We start from the raw sequence: 22,989 nt of genomic DNA, 5'->3' as shown, positions 1-22,989 counted from the left end.
ATATGATATGTGAAAGTCCTTAGAAAACAAGTAGTATTTGATTCTACAATAAAATGCATAACAAAATATCGTTGCAGGATAAGTCTGGGTGGAATCACTAGGTTAAAATATTCCTCATCAATTTTTCAAATATAATATACCCTGTTATGGTTATGATTACTTAATACAGTATCAATTTTTTTTTTTTGACTTTTTACCATTTCTTGGGCCGCCCCCGTGGCATATGGAGGTTCCCAGGCTAGGGGTCGAATCGGAGCTGTAGCCACCGGCCTACGCCAGAGCCACAGCAACGTGGGATCCGAGCCGCATCTGCAACCTACACTACAGCTCACGGCAACACTGGATCCTTAACCCACTGAGCAAGGCCAGGGATCGAACCCGCAACCTCATGGTTTCTAGTTGGATTCGTTAACCACTGCGCCACGACGGGAGATCCGCACAATGTTTTTAAGACTGGATTTTATAATCTCGTCTAATTTGTAAATTTATTTTGAGCTTTTAAAATAATTTTTATTTCATCATTTAAATGATGTTATGTATCCAATAAATACTAAGAAAATACAAAAATCCTCTATTTTAATAACTAAGCTTAGTTGAAAATGACTTCTATCACAGACAAATACAGTAGTAGAGAAAAAAATACTGGCCGCTAGAGCCTGAAGGGAGGGAGAAATGGGGCGTTGTTCTTCAACATGTATAAAGTTGAAGTTACATAAGATAATTAAGTTCTAGAAATAAGCTATACTACAGTAGTGTACCTACATTTGACCTTCTATATTGTACACTCAACAATTAGGTAGATCTCATGTTAAGTGTTCTTACCACAATTGAAAATAAAAAATAATTGCAAAGAAAACTTAGTACCAATGAATGGGATGGGGTGACAGACAATTCTGTACCTTTATGAAATTTGGTATTCCGTTCACAAAAAAAAACAAAAATAATTGCAAATTAAAGCATGTTTCTTAGTTTGCATTTATTAGCTAAGTGTAATATTTGTATGTGACCACTAGGTAGAGCTATTATAATAATATCCCAAGAATAACAAATGTATATGAAACATTATCTTAGCACGTGTACAGATTGCTTTTCTTTATATTACACTCTATATAACCCCATGTGGCTCTGAATTTAAACTGATGCTACTCCATTCAGCTCTATTTTCACTAATATGCATTCAACTACCAATTTTATTAGTTTCTCAATTGGGATCTGCATTTAATACATTAGGAAATTGAATCAATAGTGGTCATAGTTCTAAAACCATAACATAATATTTTAGGATGTTCTATATAAAAATTGTCCTAAAGCTACCAAAATAATTTTTTTGTGAGCTACTAATATTTTTATCATTTTTGATGCTTGCATACATTATAGTACTTATCATATATGGAGCAAATCAGGCTTGCTGCTTTCAGATAAGGACTAAATATAAAATAAATAATATATAAAAATAAAGGTTCAGACTAATTATGACATCCTTAATGAAGAAAATTTACACTAAATTAACATTTTTTCTTCTTTTTTATCAATAGACAGAAACCTTCCTTTATAGAGCCAATACAATTTATAAGACACTTGAAGATGTCATGTCTAAAGCTTCTTTTCTAGTGCCTATAAATACCCATCATTATCATCTTCACCATAGATAAGAACATAATAAGCCCTAGGAGACTCATTTTTAAAGATCAGTTATTTATTTGCTAACAATATTAGTATATTTTGTATACATATCCATAAATCAGTTTGACCATTTTTCAGTGTAATATGCATAGCTTATTATAATTTCAAATTGACAACATCTCTAAACCTCAATTTCTTAATCTATAAAATGATTTTAATATTATGTGATTTAGGAATGAAGTTAAAAGCAATTGACTTTGCTAGTCAATAAAACAAAGTTTTCAGATTACGTTGAAAATGAGAATTACCTAGGAGCCTGTTAAAATGAAAGTCCTAGACCTTATCTCCAGACAGCCTGGCTTAATTAGGTGGTGGGGCCTAGAAATATGTATTTTATCAGTCACTTCATGTAATTCTAACACAAAAATTCATATACTGTAATTCCAGGATTGCAGTAATTAAGAACACTGGACATAAACTGAGACCATCTTGAAATCTAAGCCCCTATTTCTAAACTGATAAAATGAAGCAATAATACCTAACACAATTAGTTGCAGGGGTTAAAGCCACCAACGCAATTAAAAGACTAACAATGCCTGGCACATGGCAAAAAATCTATAAATGTGCTCATTATATTCCTCTCCCCAATTATGTGTAGGGTGAACATTCTCCAAGTTATTCTAGGAAGTAACTGATGATAGTAATGTGTATTTTTGTTATGCTTACATGATTTTTTTCCTTGCTATCTATATTATTATGCAGTTCCTGTTAATCACATGCTTACATGAGTAGCAATGTCACTTTGTCTATTGATAATTGGTTAGAGGCTTGTTCATTTTTTTTAAAAAACTATGTTCAGGAGCAGATTACATTGCCACAATGTATGTCTGTCTTGTTTAGCACAAATATAAGTTGTCAAGAAAAATATACAACATGTCTTTTCTCACAAAGAGCTCTCAAAGAGAAATTCAGAATCCCCTCCTGAAAAAAAAAAAAAAACAACTCAATCGAATGTTGTCATCTAGTATTTTAAATTCTCTTCTTGTCATAGGCTGCTCATAAAATTGTTAATGCATGACCCTCAGCAAGTCCGTTGAACTAAGCTGCTTTTATAGTCCCGCATTTACATAATCCTCCTTGCTGGTATTATTCTATTATCCGAAGAATGTGTGATGTGTATACAATACACTGAACCCTCTCAACAATTATCTTTTCTTTGCAAAGTGATTACTTTGAAAAGATGTACATTGATATAATGTATTTATATGGATTTTGAATAAAAGAGCTATTCCTTACTGATATACTGAATTAAATAAACAATGATAAAATGGACTATATGATAATGTAATTGTCCAAATATTGAGCTGTATGTTCAGAAGGTTAACTATTTCAAGGGTTTTCATCATGCATTTTTCTTTATTCACTTATAATTAAGCTTAATGGATATAGAAATAATATTAATATTTCTTGAGCACCTTTTAACTTCTAGGGTATGTTCCTAAGTGCTCTACATTTAATACCTTACTTAACCCTCACAGACTGATAAGGTAGATAGTATTATATTCTTACTTTTATTGATGAAGAAACTGGGACACAGAGAAGTCTAAGTAATTACCCAAAGGTCAGGGGAGAGTCAGGATGTAAATCCAAGCTTTCTCATTTCAGAGCCTTTGTCCTAAAATCACTTCAGAACCTCCTACCCCTTTTCATTTTCTCAGCCCCATGGCTAGTTGAGGTTCCTATTACCTCAAGGAGGTCTTCAAGAGGGATGTGGGGGCTCAGCAAACATGTTAAGTTTACTTACCAGTGAGTCAATTTTTTAAATTAACACATTATCTCATTGGAATATAGCTGATTTACAATGTTGTGTTTCAGGTGTACAGCAAACTGATTGTTATATATATATAGTAATATATATTATTATACTATATATATAATATATAGTTATTTCAGATTCTTTTCCCTTACAGATTATTACAAAATATTAAGTATGGTTCCCTGTGCTACACGGTAGATCCTGGTTGATTATCTATTTCATATATAGTAGAGTGTATATGTTAATCCCAAACTCCTAGTTTATCCCTCCTCCCACCCCAACCTTTCCCCTTTGGTGACCACAAGTTTGTTTTCTGTCTGTGAGTCTATTTTGGTTTTGTATATAGGTTCATTTGTATCATTTTTTGAAGATTCCACATATAGGCGATATCGTATGTTATCTGTCTTTCTTTGGCTAACTTCACTATGGTGTGATAGTTTCTTGGTTTGATAGTTCCTAGGTCTATCCATGTTGCTGCAAATGGCATTACTTCATTCTTTTTAATGTCTGAGTAATATTACATTGTACAAATATACCACATCTTCTTTATCCATTTGTCTTCCATATCTTGACTATTGTAAACAGTGCTGCAATGAACATTGGGTTGCATGTATCTTCAAATTATGGTTTTCTCCAGATATATGCCTAGAAGTGGGATTACAGACCAGTAATTCCATTGATTCCCTTTCTGCTATATCTGGTATCTTTAATTTTCCCACCTCTAAGTAACTGCTTAACTCTCCTGAATCCACTGCTTTTTGTAACATACCAATATCACAATCATCATTCTACATCCCTGTCAAATCCTTCATAATTTGCCATGTTTTGCTCCAGTCTCACTGGTGCAAAGTAATTCCTTTCTTTTCTTATTCTGGTAGGACAAACTTCAGAGCTCAGTCTGAGAAAATCTTAATTCCACGGGTGACCAAACGTTAAAATATACATTTTGTATATCCTCTAATATGCATTTATTTTTCAGAAATAACCTTATGCTTTGGGACAGTTTTCATCCATTGAGTGAAATTCCCTCGTGTGACCTGCGTTTAGGATATTTAGAGGTGATTTACAATACGACTCATAACTCTTAGTGTGGCTATCCCCATGGAGAATAAATCATTAGCTCTATTGGTCCAGTGATGGACCTAGTGAAGAGCCTTAATCCCACAGGAGGATTTAGCTTAAAAGATCTCTAGATGTGAAGCACAAATGAAGGTGCAATAGGGATAATGCTCAGGTTTCCACTTTAAAACTCCCACTGTATCTTTATCAGACATCATCTTTATTAGTTGTTCCCATTTTTCTTTGCTAAAGTAAAACTCTTCATAGATCCCAATATGGTAATCATTATATACCAACAGAAGTTGTTTTGAAACAAAATCTCTAATGGTCCCAGTGACACATTTAAAGTAACTTGACTTTTGTCCATTGCAGTTGCATCTATTATCACATAAATATGTGAGATATATTCCCCGTGCTGTACTATACAGCACAGGGTACTGTGTGTGATTGGCTCACTTTTCTGTACAACAGAAATTGAGGAAACATTGTAAATCAACTATACTTTAATTTAAAAAAAAAAAATCTGTTGCTCTCCATGACCTAAGAATCACAAGTTGAAAACCTTTCATTAGGATACCTTAGTTGGAATCTTTCCATTTACTGTACTACAATGTTACTCTCCTTCTCTTTCTTTCCTCCTCTTTTCCTTTTTTCTTCTTCCACCTTCTCTTTTCCTCCTTTACCTTTAACTCTTTGTCATGTTAATATCTCTGTCTCATTCCCTTGTGATGACTCTGCAGACACACATTTTGGTCACTGAAATTTCCCTGTATGGTTTGAAATAGAATTCAGTTTAGAGCAAGCCTCTGAAGTCTCACTCCTGTGTAACGGCTTTTCTTCCTTTTATCCTGGATAAGAATATCCCCAGTGTGGAAGCCTGGCCTGCCTCTCCTCAGCTACAGATGGTGAATAAGATAGTGAATATGAATTGCTCGAGATAATCAAGGTAATTATTTTACCGGTGCCAATGACTGGTTTGAGTGTCAGGAATTAGTGTAAGGAAGACTGCTTCCTTGATATTTAAAAAAAGATTGTCCACCGTAATAAAAGTAGAAAAACAAGGATAAATTGCATTTTCTGCCTCTGGACATTTTTCTATAAAGAAACAACGCCTCTGTTAACACCCTGTTGCAACCCTATGGGACCTAACATCATGTTGAAAGTGGCAGAAGAAATAGAAACTGAATCCTGGGTAAACATTACCTACTGTAAAGTCAGGTAGCACACATTTCATCCTGTGACCTCATCATTTAAGCATTAAGATGCTCACAGAAAGTCATCTCATATGTGCTCATTTTAGTAATCCTACTTTCAAAAAGTACATTTCAAAGAAAAGTACAATGAAGTTCTCTTCTAATTATACTGATATTACATAAAACATTTTTGTTACATCATAATAATCCATATGCTACCTGAAAAATCCAAGAGATAGCACAATATAAGTTTACCTTTTCATTTCAAATAGCTTGTTAAAATTAACACGAAAAAACAAAAACTGTAGTAATAATTAGGAAAGTTAATTTACCCAAGATTTTTAACCTTCCACAATAATTTAAGTAGTATTATAGGATTGGCTGAGGCATCTACAAAATAACATTAATGCAACAAGTATGTCTATATTACTTTGGGGAAACATGATTTTTTGTGGGATTTTATAATTTATTATTATTACTATAGCAACATTTTTCATAAATTTTTATTTCAAGTTGAGGCTTCAATATACTCATTTATGTCTAATAGTTTATAAATCTGACTTTAATACAAAGAGGATAGTTAGCTGGTCCTGGCTTTATTTTGCAAGCCTCCTAAGAGTAGTGATTCATATAAATATACAGTTTAAAGTTTATAATATTTTTTATCATGTACCATTATGATTATAAAAGTAGTTATGTCATTACTAGGATTTATGTTTTATTATTCTCATTTTAAATAGAGAGAAAAAACTAATTTGAGAGCCCTCACATCACATACTCAATATCATAAAACCAAAGGGGTAAAAGAATAAACATGCTTATTCCTATTATATATAATTATTCTATGTGTGGATTACTACAAAATTTGTTAGGAGCTTCATGGTTATTTGACTCAGTCTAGTTAAGAATTACAAGGAATAGGTAAGGAGGCAAGGGTCACAGAAAGGTCTAACAAAGAATATAAACAAAAGCTACCAGAATGTTTTTAGTTCTGAAGTCAGGAACTTGATAAACTTTTCTTAACAAGACTGGCAGAGTCGCAGAGTCAAGAAATAACATTCTGGAAACCTTAGGCAGCCCATTATTATTAGAGTATGAGGTTGATCAAACACAATAAAATTGTTAATATTTAACCCTTTTTGGACTATAAAAATGAAAATTTCATATGCTTTGATATAAACAAAGACAAAGAAGCATAGGAATTAAAAATGGAGAGATGAGTAAGATTAGATAGCTTCCAGGTCATGGAAGATATTATGTGCTATAACAAGCTAGAGCTTTTGTTCTAAATCATTCAGAAGCACTGAAAATGTTTTAAGTACATAAATGTCACAATCACATTTTCATTTAAAATAAAGCCCTCTGGATACATAGAAAAAAAACTGACGAGTTTGGAGTCAAGGAGATCGCCTTATCGCAGGATAAGAAATTAATTATAATTAGTTGCAATCATGAAAGTAATAAATAATGAGCCAGACTTAGCATTGGTGAATGGAATAAATAAAGGGTAGGTGAGAGAAACAGCTATGTTATAAAACTGGTGATATTATTGAATTATTGAATGTAGTGTTAATACAGATGGAAAAACCAGTGAATTACGCTCAAGTTTCTGATTTGTATGACTAAGTGGACATATCTGAATTTAAATGGCAAAACTGATCAGGTAGAATAATTATGGGAAAAAATATGTAGATAGGGCAGGAGCCTGTGAACAAATCAAGATAAGCCAAGAAAGAAGGGTCAGCACTTTAGTCTAATAATGGATCGTCAAAGGCATTAGTTAGGATTCAGAAGAATGATTCTAAGGACATGACAGAAGAGAAGGTAAAAGAAATACCAATATTGTAACAAGCAGTGATGGCAAGGAAATGGAAATCTGTAAAACATGCATTGTATTTAGAAACCTGTAGGTTGTCCTCTAGGAGAGAGAGTTCTCTGAAATACTGACAATCACATTGAATATGAAAAAAAAATCAATTTTTTTGTGTATTTATCATAGTTTTCTTTTTTATACTTTCATTTTGAAAGAGAATTATTTTTATTTTTTGTGATTTAATATTTTGTTGCTGTTGTTCTATTTGCCTTATAGACCAATATAAATGAGGTCTTTGGAAGCAGGCAGGCTAACATTCTAGTATGGTTTGTACTTTTTTTAGGAATACCTAAAAAAAGCTGCTCCCGGGTTCCCATTATAGCTCAGTGCATTATGAACCTGACTAGTATCCATGAGGATGCAGGTTTGACCCTTGGCCTCACTCAGTGGGGTAAGGATTCATGCTGCCATGAACTGTGGTGTAGGCTGCAGAGGCTCCTCGGATCCTGTGGTGTTACTGGGGCTGTGGCATGGGCCAGAAGTTGCAGCTCCAATTTGACCCCTAGCCTGGGAACTTCCATATGCCACAGGTACAGTCCTAAAAAGAAAAAAAAGGAAAGAAAAAAAAGCTGACCCCACTGCCCTACCTTTGCTATGCCATTGGTTAGAGAGACAAATTGGGGCTAACAATTGGGAGACTAAACAGCATAATTATGTTTTGACCATTTTTAGTTGGAAATGTATTTTGGACATCCAAATGAAGTTTATAAGTAGGCAATTGAGCATATGCTCTAGCACTAAGAAGACATATCTCTTGGAGATAATAATTATTACAGTGTAAGTTAATAGTATGTGACATCAAGGGAGAATATAGTGCACTTAGAAAGAGCAGTGATAGATCCAGTAAACAGACTGAGGTTTTGGAAACAAGAAGCAGCCAGCAAAAACTAAACAAACTAAACCTGTGGAGAGTGGTGATTGAGGGGGAAATATAATTCAAATTGTTACTTAGACTAAAAAAAAAATACAATAAAGAGGGAAGTGTTTCAAGAAGGAGAAGATGGCTAATTATGAAAAATATAGCTGGTACTTTGTGGATAATGAAGTTGAAGAATTGGTCATTATCTTTGGAAGGATGAATTTAATTAATGTCTTTGATTACCACAGTTTCTATTGAATGGTAGGGTTAGTAGGCAAACTAGACTGAAGAGGAAAAGAGAGGCAGAGTGGTTGAATGAGTCATACTCTTTTAAGCAATTTCGCTGTGTAAAGAAAGAGGTAAATAGTCTTAGTAGGATTTTATATCACAAGATTTTGTAATAGGGGTGTACAAAAATTTTGGTGTCAGTTGAATCACATTTCCAGTGAAACTTCACTGTGTTTAGAGTGAACACCTAGAGGTGGAATGGCTGGATCATCTTAAAGATATATGTTTACTTTTTGGGTTTTTTTTTTTTAATGGCTAGTTTCCAGAGTTATGCCATTTTACATTTGCAACAGTAGAATGTGACAGTTCTAGTTGCACCATTTTAGGCCAATGGTTGATATATCAGCCTTACTAAATTATTCCAATGACTGTATAGTAGGGTTTATTTTATAGTAGGTTTATGATGCTGGGTATCATTTTATATGTTTATTGGCTATTAGTAGAAACCTGGTCAAGTTCACAGTTTACAATGCCAAAAAATATCAGTGTGCATTTGAAACTCCAATCAGAGTGTTGTGGAATAGAACTACAATAATAGAGTATTAGCCATATTTGGTCTTTAGCTTGGTTCAGATAGTGATGAAATAAAAAATAAATCAAGTATTGTTGGGAGACATGTTTCTACAATATTTTCTTAGCCTCTTTGCTTCTATTTCCTATGCTGAAAACTCCATCTTGTCCCGCTTTACTTTACCCCATCTTCCTGCTTGAAAAACCATCACAGTGCTGGTAAATGACTTAAGCTTAAGAACAAAGACCTAAAGGCCTAAGGTATTCATAGGGTCAGCTGAATGAGGACTTATTGCATAGATCTAGGCACACGGTTTGCACAGCATGATATGTCCTCTTAAGAGTAAGAGAAAGAGGGACCTCATGACCCCAAGGGGTTTTTGAGGGGTCATTAGCAAGATATGCATTAGCAAGGAGAACTGAGGTGCAAACCTAGGCACACAGGGTTGCCACAGATAGGCAGGCCACCTGTGGAAGCACAATGAGGGTTCTCTAGATGCTATGCATTGACAGCTGACTCCAAGCTTCCTCAATGCTAACGATTGTTAAATGACTAAAGGTCAGAATAAAAGCTTAACCGTCTACCAGCTATGTGACTTTTAAAATAATAAAAGAACTTTTTAAATAATAAAAAGAACTATATCCTGCACCTGCAAACCCCTCCTCACTTGATGTAATCCTGAAGAGCACAATAAAAGCAGTGTGGTTTCTTGAGGCAGTGCTCTTGGTTGCTGAGACCTTGAGTCCCCCAGTTCCCACCTTTAATTAAGGTAAATGTCTCTGTGTCTTGTTTATGTTAAGTTTTTCTTAAGTTTCACAGCACCCATTCTTCAGCCCTCACCTGCTGAGCTGGTCTTGGCAAAGTATGATTTTTGAAATCTGTTTGGCGTAAACAACTGGAGAGAATATCTTTTTCAATTTTTAGACTTTGATAAAATTATATAATGTGAATAATAACTGAAGTGAAAAAACTTAGCATAAACATCAGTGGCTTTATATTTACAGTGCTGTACAACCATTACTACTTTCTATTTCTAAACTTTTCAATCACCCTAAACAAAATCAATAACCATTAAGCAGTAATTTTTCATTCTAACCTCACTCTAGCCTCTGGTAACCTCTAATCTGCTTTGTCTCTATGAATTTTCAGATTCTAGATATTTTACATAAATCAAATCATAGAATATTTGTCCTTTTGTTCCTGGCTTATTTCACTTAGTATAATGTTTCCAAGGTTAATCTCTGCTGTAGCAGGTATCAGAACTCCATTTCTTTCAAGGATAAATAATATTCTATTATATATAGATACCATATTCTGTTTATTCCATTCATCTACTGATTGATAGATGCTAGGTTGTTTCTACCTTATACCTATTCTAAATAGTGGTATATAAGTGTTTGTTTGAGTCTTTAATTTCAGTTCTTTTGGGTATGACTTAGTAAAACTGCTGAGTCAAAAAGTTCTATGTTTAATTTTATGAAGAGTCCCCACAATAGCTGCACCATTTTACATTCACGTCATCTATGTCTGAGGGTTCCAATTTGTCTATATATTCACTAATACTTATTACATTTATTATTTTATTATTGCAATCCTTGTCCATATGAAGTGGTATCTTACTATGGTTTTGATTCAAATTTCTCTAATGTCTAATGAAGTTGAGCATATTGTCATATAGACTATTTGTATATATCTTTGGAGAAATGTCTATTCAGGTGATTTGCCCAGTTTTTATTGGTGAATTATAGGATATATTCTGGATATTATTCTTATCAGATATATTTTTCCAAATATTTTCTCTTATTTTGCAGGTTAGCTTTTTACTTTTTTGATAATTTTCCTTGATGCAAAAAAATTTTAAATTTTGATGAAGTCCAAATTACCTTTTTTTCTATAAAAGCAAAAAGCCTGAATTTTTGATGTCATATATGAGAATTTAATGCCAAACCCAAAGTCATGAAAATTAACCCCAAGTGTTATTTCTATAAGTTTCATATTTTTAGTTCTTATAGTTGTTTATTTAATTTCTCTATAGTGTGAGTTAGCAGTACAACTTCATTCTTTCACATGTGGAAATCCAGTTGTCTGTCCCAGCATCAGTGGTTGGAAAGACTGTTCTTTCTGCATTGAGTAAACTTGGCATCCTTTCATAAATCAATTGCTCATAGAGTACATTTTATTTCAGGATTCTCAATTCCATTCTATTGGTCTATATGTTTGTCCTTATACCAGTAACACACTGTTTTGATTACTATAATTTTGTAATAAGCTCTAGAAGTACAAATCCTCTAACTGTTCTTTTTCAATACTGTTTTGGCTATTTGGGGACACTCGCAATTCCATATGGATTTAAAGATCAGCTTTTTACTTATGAATAAAAGGCTGTTGGAATTTTGATAGGGATTGCACTCAGTCCTTGCATTAACTTGGCTAGCAATAACAGTATATTTCTACATGTGTGTTGAAGCCTATATTCAATAATTTTTCATTAAAAATGAGTCATATCTTTTTTACTGGAGCAATAGGAGATGTTATGTTCCATTCCTTGAATTCAGATAGACATTCTAATGTATCAAAATTAATAAAAAATATGTTGAAAAAATTTGTGGGAGAAAAAAACTTTTTTTGATTTATATTGTCATAACTTAGCAATGTTAGATTTAAATTTTCAGTGGGCATTTTAACAACCATACTTTTATTCTTTCTGGAAATTCTCTAGTTTATATAAAAGGGTCTCAATATTTATTTTTGAATGTGACAGCCAGAACAACTTTGAACTACTATAAAGGAAAATATACATCTGCACAGGGAGAGATTACTGGTGATTTTTATATGCAAGGTAAATTCTATTTTAACCAAATATTTGCATAGTATAAAGGAAGGGAGTATAGGATAGACAAAAGGATGTGCTTTCAAGTCAAACTTCATACATTTGAATCCCAGCTTCCCTATTTATCAACTGTATAACATTAGGTAATTAACTTAAGATCTCTCTGCTTCTATATTCTCATCTATAAAATGGAAGTTATAATAGTTACTTCAAAGGTTTGTCTTGAAAATTCAGTTATTTTATATTTGCAATGTACATAGTAAGTGTTTGGTAAAGGTTAATTATTATTATTACAAATAAATAATAATTTGTATTTTTATTCATTTTATAACTTACAAAGGGCATTTTAAACATATTCTGTTATCTAATCCCCACAGTAGCTTTAGGAAACAATATTATTATATTACATTATCATATTATTATCATATTATCATAAATATTGTGACATACTAAAGCCGTATTGAAATCAAAACCTAATAAAGTTTTACTTATGCAAGATAATAAATTCTAGAGATCCTCTGTACAACATTGCGTTTATAATTAAAAATACTCTCCTTTAAAAAATTTAAGAGGGTAGACTTCATGTTATCTGTTCTTATATTTTTTAAAAATGCAAAGCCTATAAAATCAAGTAACATTAAAACCATATGTCTCTCAGTCCTACGTTGTGTCTACAGGAGTAAACTGCTTCTACATTGTATCTAAATTGTGAAAATAATATAAAATGAAATTATGTAATAGAAGAGAAAATGAAATAATGAATTTTCACAACAATCTCCAAAGAGCCAGTTCCCTTTTCCTTTCATTTTTTTTTCTGGTTTCAGAAGAGAGAAAATGAATTAATGACTGGGAAATTTATGTAGTGGTTAGCAATCTGCTGAATGTGGTATCATATTTAAAATTTGTACTACTCTGATTTCATTATAAATAATCACAATTAATCCCAAGTCCCATAACTCTGGAGTCAAGCATGGCAACAATGAAATATGCTTGCATATGGGCTTTTTACTTGAGTAATTCTTGATTATCAACCCATATTTTAAGACAATTTACCTCGTTCATTTTTGGAACATCATGAGCATAAAAAAAGGAAAGATTGCACTGACTTTTTTTAGCAATTCAACTGTACAACTTAGAGCAATATAAAGCATTTTAATAAATCTATTTTTTTTAATTTAACAAACCAATTATCTCATTAATTAATATATGTCTATGTATGAATTTTACTATTATCAACCACTACTTTAATTGGAGGCATCTGAAACATTTTGATTGAGCTCATAGCTTTGAATTAGAGGTAGAAGAGATTACAGAGTTTCCATTGCCTCGTACAGTTGTCAGTTGAAAGGCAATAGAACAAGTACCATGTAGTCAGAATAATAAACACTGAGGCGTATAACACATGCACACAAAACTCACAGCTCAATAAAAAGCTTCCTCATAATAATGGCATTAAATATAAACTTACTTATGAGTAACATGTACATACTTGCCCCAGCACTGTATACGATATCTGTGATTACATCTACTCTGAAAGAAGAATTATTGGTTTCCATAAACTCTAATTAGTTAAGATAATGTTTAGATTTATTATTGGTTTCTTAAAATATAGTAAATATACTTAAAATATAATTTAAAAATTCAGTAAATAGTTATTGCATGTGCATTTGACTCAAGACAATATACTGAATATTAAAATACAAATACTTAGAATAAGGCTAATAGAATAATATCTTGAGACCAAGTATATTATACTCAACAGGCACAATTTAAAAAAAGAAAGTTAGTTGGATATAACTTATTCTAGGAAAATAATCCTAGTAACTACTGATCATTTAATTTTAGAAAGACAGCAAAGTCATTATCAAACTTTTTTTAATAGGCTCTATTTTTTAGAGCAGTTTTAGGTTCCAGAAACATTGAGACAAGGTAGAGAGAATGGTTTAAATTTTTAGTCTGCATTGTAAATTGCTTTTTTTTTCATGTTTAGAAATTATTTATCTGCAAAATTTATTTTCCTGTGCTACAAAATTATTCCTTAAATTGTAAGCTAAATTAACTCATACTTAGTTTCAAATTACATGATGGCTTATTATTTTAATAAGCAGTTAATATTCAAACAGATTTTCTTGAGTAAATGATATACAATTTAATAAACATCTGCACAGTTGTGTAATAATAAAGATGAGAAAATTAAGTTAAATTCATAAATATATTTCAACCCAAATAAATTTCCAGTTGACTAAAGATTTAAAGATTAAAGATTTACAAATAAAAACACTAGAAGAAAAATATAGTACATTAGAAAAATAGTCTAGTGGTAGGGAATTTATTTGTAGGCAAGATACAAAATGAATGAAAAATAAATGCATTTATTATATAATATTTGAAAATTATGTCTAAAGATATAAACAAAGTTGTATATTTCACATACATACTACAAAACTAAATAGAAATTGTCTCTTTCTTTACACAGTGAAATTGCTTAAAAGAGTATGACTCATTCAACCACTCTGCCTCTCTTTTCCTCTTCAGTCTAGTTTGCCTACTAACCCTACCATTCAATAGAAACTGTGGTAATCAAAGACATTAATTAAATTCATCCTTCCAAAGATAATGACCAATTCTTCGACTTCATCTTCCACAAAGTACCAGCTATATTTTTCATAATTAGCCATCTTCTCCTTCTTGAAACACTTTCCTCTTTATTGTCTGTAATTCTCTTTAGCAAGTAAAAGACATGATTTTATAAAACAAGCCCAGAAAGAGGAAGATCTATGGAGAGTATAGGCCAAACTTTTAAAAGATAAGTCAGCAAATATGCAATATTCAAAGGAAATCAAAATGCAGAATCAAAATACATTCACAGAATTGAGATACATAGGTGACAATAAATGTAAGTGATAAAATGTAAATTTATATAATAATATTAAAAGTTCTCCTGAGATGATAATAAAAGAAAAAGGAATGGAAAATATAAGAGAAGGAAATATGAAAAAGAGCTAACCTGCCTAAAAATTATGTGTTCCAAATGATAAAATAAGGCACTAGCCAGACTAAATTGAAAATAGCTTAACTGGCAATTCCCATTGTGGCTCAGTGGAAACAAATCCAACTAGTATTCATGAGGATGCAGGTGTCACCTCTGGCCTCACTCAGTGGGTCAGGGATCATGCATTGCTGTGAGCTGTGGTGTAGGTTGCAAACACAGCTCTGTGACGTAGGCTAGCAGTTCTGTTTATATACATGGCCATTGTCCATTTGTATATTCAGTCTCTCAATATTGTGTTTGTCTTAAGCACTGGATTCTTATACCAAGCCACTGACTACTATGACTGAATTAGTGTAGATGGTATCTCTGGCTATAACGGCTCTCAAACAAAATGTTACTAGATGCACTACTCAAATTTCTTTACAGTGAGGAGACTCCTCATTTACTTCTGTCTTTCGGAACAATTGTGGAATACAACTATAGTAGTAGTGACTTCATCCAATGGTGGATATTGCCTGCATATTGAGCAGAACTATCTGTAAAAACACACACTTCTTTTTTCTTCCCCTGTCATTTGGTCATTGGGAAATTACAAAGACGCCTTTAGTGTGGCTATAAGAGAAAAAAGAAAAAAAAAACCACAAAAAACTATGTGTCAGGAATAGGCATTTAGGCTACTTGCTATTCCAACTTATTTGTGCTATCAATACTTGTTTAATCACAATCTGGAAACTATTACTTCCATTTGGCATTGGAGTGCTGCTGTCCACACCCAAATTTATAGCTTATTGTGTCAGAAAATAACCAATTCATTATCAACTTTTCATTTCTATAAGGCTGTATGTATCTCAGAGAAAAAAGGAAAAGGAATAGTTATCTGCAGAGTATGGCATGGCTTTGCCTAAAAATCTCAAAGTTCTGTGGTATGACTCACTTATAAGGGTTTACAGAGCTTCCACATAGCATTCCTAACTGCTACAGACACTCCAAGCATCAGTAGAACTGCTAATCATTTGGACCAATAACAGAACAGTTTCTTTGGGATCCTGTATCTTTTCTTAATCTGGATCTCACTGAAAACATGCAACAATTTAGATTAATTGGGAATTGGTTTGGAGGAGCATACTCAAATGAGAATATATGTTGCTTCCAAAATCCAAAAAGATCCATTAAGCATTGTGACATCTTTCTTTCTTCCCTTCTTTTCCTTTCTTCCTTTCTTTTGTTTATTATTTTTTTCTTTTTAGGGTCATATCTATGGCATATGGAAGTCCTCCTAATCTGCAGCTTGCAGCAACGCGAGATCCTTAACCCACCGAGTGAGGCAAGAATCGAACTCACATCCTCATGGACACTATATTGTGTTCTTAACCTGCTGAGCCACAACAGGGACTCTGTGATCTCTTTCTTAGTGGTAGGGAAGAAAATACAGCAAATTATCTTTCCCCTGAAATGGATAATTCAATCTTTCAAGGTAGCTGGACACCTAGACATTTCAGTGAAGTATCAGACCCCTAGATTTTTGCCAGATTTGCTTGTTACTCTATGGCATGCTTGCTTCTTACCTGTGCATCTGAAGTGGTCCCAAATTTCTACTCTCCAGATCAAATTAATATGCTATTATCAGTGTGATGGACTACTATGATGTTTATTAAAAAAGAGGTGGTAAAGCTTCTGGAATACTACATTATGACTTAGAGCTAGTGTATTGGTATAGTCATAAGGTGATACAATGAGTATGAGTTGCTAGCCCTCCTGAAAGAAAACTGTAATTTACAGTCTTTTATAATAGGTACAGACAAAAGTATCCACAGGATTAGTAACTACGTAACTGTATACCAGGTTTTAGGGAATGTATTGATGTGCCCTAAGGACAAAGCCACATCTAGAGCAGCAGCTGCAATTGGCATCAACAGCTGAATAAATGTATTATAAACCACTGTCGTTCTCCAAGAACTACCTTTCTTTCTCAAAGTTCAAGTGTGTGAGGTAAAGGGGAATATGGTAGGAGTCATCATTCTTCCATCATTAGTGCCTCTTGGAATGCAATGTTGAGTTTCTTTTATTATTTTAATAGGTAGAAGTAGTGCTAGAAGCTTCCATGTGGTTTTTCTTGCCATTACAACCCACACTCCATGGGTCAGGGAACCAATATAGGAATTTCACAATTTTTTGATTGTGTTTGTTCAAGCTATATATTCTGGAATCGAGGAAATAACAATGGGTTATATGAAATAGACCTGAGCCAAGAATCTACTCCTTTCCTATGATTAACATTTATCCCTGAAAAAACGAGATGAAACAATAACATCTACTTTATAAGTGAGATCACTCTGACATGCTTGTAAAGTTTGGGCACATAACAAGCCCAGAAAATATCAGATTTAAAAAAAAACAAGGTTTATAAAAGTATTTTTACTGTGTGGACAATTCTATATCAGAGTGCAAATTTGATTAAGTAGAAAAAAATAAAATCAAATTAAATAAAGACATAATGGTTATTTTTCATTATAAAATTCTAGAATTTAAAATACTCAATATAATTTGTGATTTGCTATAATTTTAAAAATTACAAAATTATTTATTGTAAAATTAATTAGCACATCTTTTAGAGTAAACATTCAAAAATAATTGAACATACCATACTATGCTATAACTATTGTAAGATGTATATGGCAAAATCCTGGGAGGAAACAATATAAATTTTTTATTATGAACTGTAATCTTTTTACTTTTTGTAACATTTATTTGTATGTATATTTTTATAGCATTGTGTGTTAATAGCTGAAATCAATGTTTAAATATTGAAAAATAAGAAGTCATAAATTACTTCTGAAATTTAAAATAGCCTCTTTGGCATTTTGCTCATAATTTGTTACTGTGAGGACAGCTGGGAAAAGATATTGGTGAAGTGCAGACCTCCAAGAAAGACAGAGTTGGAAGAATCTAGTCTCTGTGGTATGTTAGTAAACAGGAAGGACAGAGAGGTTGTAACAAGAATATACATGAAAAACAAGTGTCATTACCTGAATGCATTAAAAGGATTAAAACAGGGCAGATGAACCAAAAAGCCAACATAATAATGGAAGTGAGTAGCAGGAAGGAGTATCAGGAGCCTGAGGGTGAAAGCAGCAGGGAATAGAGAAGCTCTGTTTATTCTTTATGTTCAGCTACTCAGCTTGCCTTGCATGGCTCTTCAGGAATATTCTTTCTGGATTATTCTTCTTCCCATCCTCACTGCTACCCCTCTGGATGAGCTCCTCTGTACTGTTCAGACTGGGATAGGCTTTGCTGGAACAACAAATACTACATTTAGGGGCTAAAGACAACCAACATGATTTCTCCCTTATGCCAGTGTGCTGAGGGTTGAGTAGTTCTCTACTAAGCAGAGAAGTCAGGGACACAGGGCTGCAGATCACTGTGGCATCATCCAGCCAGGATACATATGATAGCCCATATACTCTATTAACCCTCCTAGAAGTGACACACTTTCCTTCTACTCACTTGCTTTGGCCTGAACTAATCACATGGCAGAACTAACCTCTATGTAAGTGGGGAACCGTAGAGAGGCTCATGGACAGTGGTTTCACTAAAAGTTTCTTCCATTCCACCTTCACTTATCCCCACCTGATAAAAATAGCATTGTTATTAATCTTCATGGCAATGTTTTCCTCCAAGTATGGTCCATATATTTTCTTTAAAATTTCACTTTCTCAAAAGTACATTCAGTGACAACCTATTACTAACAAGTTGAAAGTAACTCCACATCTTGATTTATAAAAACCTCTGTATTCTGGTTCTAATTTTCATAACTTGAACAAATGACATTTTTCTGTGACTTCTACCCAGGCATGTCACTTTAAATCTTATTCAAATCATTCTCTTCACTTTGATGAAATTCTTCCTTCTACCCATGTAGAACTAACAGTGTGAATTCTACCTGGATACTGAATGAGTTCACATCTCAGGACATCCATGTTGCTCTCTACTCCCAACTTCAATTCAATCAGCAACCAGCTCCCCTGAGCTTTGGGACTGTGGGAATGGTAAGAATATGGCACCTGGAAAGATCTTGGAGACAAAAGGCTCTGCAAAATGCTAGAAAAAGAGAACTGACAAAAAATATTCTCCACTATGAAGTGAGGGCCAGACATGAGGATTAGAATAAGATGAATTCTATAAATAAAACGTGGGCTCAGAAAGGCCAGTGCTGATTTCTAAACATATCTGTGAAAGGATTTTTCTGATTTACTGGACCCCTAGATGAGAAGTGGTAGTCTGAATTCTTTCTACCACCATCCTTTGCAGATGAGAAGTCAAGAGAAGAAGTGGTAGTCTGAATTCTTTCTACCACCATCCTTTGCAGATGAGAAGTCAAGAGAAGAAGTGGTAGTCTGAATTCTTTCTACCACCATCCTTTGCAGATGAGAAGTCAAGAGGCTAGAAAGACTTCATCCATGAGCATGAAAGAGATATAGCGAACTTTGTGACTGGCATTCCGCCAACCCATAGAATAGTTTTGGTCTCTCCCATGCCTCATGATACTGTCAACCTATTAAGGATTTCCAAGGCTGGACCTAAATTCCAAGAGTAATATCTGAATAAGTAAAGAATAATCTCAGAGGGCTCAGCAAACAAAAAGAAGAAAAGGAAACATAACAGGACTCACTGTATAGTGAGCTGGAATGGCTTAAGAGAATAACTCCATGCAAAATAAAGAAGAGCACTAGATATGACTCCATAGTACAAAATGTTTTCTAGGATATATAGGTAGGTGATTGTAAGATAATAAAGTACATGTGCAACATTTTATTTGAATTTTTTAAAAATCAGAAAAATGGTTACTGATCTGTTATTGAAGGAGACCCATATTAGGAATTCATTCAAATTAAAGAAAAATTTCAAAGGACACAGCAAATAGAATTACAGAAGGACAAAAAACATCAGGTAGGAAAGAATTAAATAAACAGGAGAAACATTCTTGAGCAGAAACAAGACCAGATTTTGTAGATTAAAAGGCTTCACTGAATTCCAAGCAGGATCAATGAATAAAAGAAAACCCTTAGGTATATTCTGATATAATTCTTTAACTTCGTGAGTACAGAAATAATCTTATGTGCTTCTAGAATAAATAACTACTTAATTACAAAGTAAAAATAAAAGTTAAATGGGATCTATTAATATTCATACTCCAAGTTAGAAAACAAAAGAATAGAGACAGTCAACAAGTTACAAACACACTCACACACACACACACACAACACACAGTATAAAAGTATATTTGCAAATATGGTAGAGTTTGAGAAACAGAGACCTTGACATAAAATAACATGAAAAGAAGAGAAAGGATATCTTTTCATATATCTCCTATGAAGTAGAAAGCCAGTAATTTTTTTCAAATCCTTAAAATATTTTTGTTCATGTGTGGGTTCTAATAGCATTACTTGTCTATCTCTGAATTCCACATGAAGATATGATTATTAATATTTGATTACCCAACAAGACATGTTTTTATTACCGATTTTTTTTTTGTCTTTTGTCTTTTTAGGGCCACACCCACGACATATGGAGGTTCCCAGGCTAGGGGTCTAATCGAAGCTGTTGCTGCTGGCCTATGTCAGAGCCATAGCAACATCAGATCCAAGCCACATCTGCAACCTACACCACAGCTTATGGCAATGCTGGATCCTTAACCCACTGAGGGAAGCCAGGGATCCAACTCGCAACCTCATGGTTCCTAGTCAGATTAGTTTCTGCTGCACCACAATGGGAACTCCTCTATCACCAAATTTTTAATGCTCATCCAAAATAAAAAGAGCAAATGGAGAGAGTGTACTTTCCCCAAAGAAATTTGTACTACTAGAAAAATCAAATAAAAATTAGGTCTAGTTATGTTCATTACCAGAAAGATCCAATGTTAGTTCTTCCTAACTGAATTTATATATTTAATGCAATCCCCAACAAAATCCTAGAAATTGATTTTTGTTGATACTGACAATGTGATTTCAAGGTTTATGTGAGGGAACAAAAGATATAGAATAGTCATCACAATATGGAAGAAGAAGAAAGTTGGAAGATTGATTCTAACTTGGTGAAAGATAAGACAAAGAGATCAGTAGAACAGAACAGAGAGCAATGAAATAGACCACCACAGATATACTCAACTCTTCTTGACAAAGGAGCTAAGACAATACAAATGGTGTCTAAACAATTGATCATCCATGTGTGAAAAAATGAACTGAGACACAGACCTACGCCATTCAAAAACTTAACTCAAGGTGGATCACAAATCTAAATGTAAAATATAAAGCTCTAAGCTTTTAGAAGAAAACATAGAAAACCTAGATAACTTGGATATGGCACCAAGTTCTTAGATAAACATCAAAATCATGAATTATGAAATAAATAATTGGTAAGCTGTACTTCATTAAGATAAAAGCTGATCTGTAAAAAACAATGCCAAAAGAAGGAGAGGACAAGATAGAGATTAGGAGAAAATATTTGCAAAAGGCACAACTGATAAAGGACTGTTATCCAAAATATACAAAGAACTCTTAAAACCTAACAATATGGAAACAATCAATTTGATTAAAAGTGGGCCAGAGAACTTAGTAGACACATCACCAAAGATATATAGATGGCAAATACACATATAATAAAAATGTTCCTTAAGCTGTATTATCAGGGATATACAAACTACAAAAAGAAGAGGTTCTATTTCAAGATGGTGACACAGGTGGCTTCTGAACTCACCACCTCTCACAGACACATAAAATCCACAACTATATACAGAACAATTCCTTTTGAAACAAATCCAGAAACTAGCTGAACAACTCCTATATATCAGACAAATTAAAAAAAGAAAAAAAACTATATTGAAACAGATAGGAGAGGCTGAGACACATGCTCACCACAAATCCCAGCCTCAGCATAGTGATACAAAACTAGGAGGAAATTCACAACTCCCAACTTCTTCCAAAAAATTGAGGAGGAAACATATCAAAACTCATTTTATAAGACCAGCATTACCCTGATACCAAAGCAAGAAGGAAATTATAGGAAAAGAAACTCATGGGCCAGTATTCTTGATGAACACAGGTGCAAAAATCTTCAGTGAAATAATAGCAAACAGAATTCAACAATATGTTAAAAGGATCACACGCCATGACCAAATGGAATTTATCCAGGTATTCCAGGACAGTTCTACATCCAAAAATCAATTGAGATACACCATATTAACAAAAAGAAGACTCAAAATCAAATGACCATCTCGATAGAAGAATAAAATTCATTTTACAAAATTCAAATTGGTTTTTGATAAAAACTCTCAACAAAGTGTATATAGAGGGAATGTATGCCCAACAAAATAAAGACCCTATATGATAAGACCACAACTAACATCATACTTGATGGTGAAAAGTTAAAAACTTTTCCTCTAAGATCTGCAACAAAGCAAGTATGCCTACCCTAACTACTTTTGTTCAATATTGTACTGGAAGTTCTAGCCAGAACAAGTACACAAGAAAAAATAAATAAAAGACATCCACATTGTAAAATTATATTTGCAAATGGCATAATATTATACATAGAAAATCCTAAATACTCCAACATCAAAAGACTGTTAGAATAAACAAATTCAGTAAAAGTTCCAGAAACAATATCAATATATCAAAATTAGTTGTGTTCCTATAGGCTTATAAAGATCAAAAACTGCAATTAAGAAAACAATCTCACAGTTGCACCAAAAAGAAAAAAAAAAACCTAGAAATAAATTTAACTGAGGAGGTGACAGACATATCCATTGAAGACTATGAGATATTGATGAAAGAAATTGAAAAAAGACTTAAATAAATGGAAATATACTCGATGCTAATGGACTCAAAGAATTAATATTGTCAAAATGTCCATATTACCCAAAGCAATCTACAAATTCAATGTAATCCCT

This window comes from Sus scrofa, chromosome 4, assembly GCF_054392235.1.
Source record: "Sus scrofa isolate SSC_HxYL_T2T_F1_AM1 chromosome 4, Sscrofa_HxYL_maternal_Yorkshire_Landrace_v2.0, whole genome shotgun sequence".
Classification (NCBI taxonomy): domain Eukaryota; kingdom Metazoa; phylum Chordata; class Mammalia; order Artiodactyla; family Suidae; genus Sus; species Sus scrofa.
Note: the sequence above shows the minus strand (reverse complement) of the source record.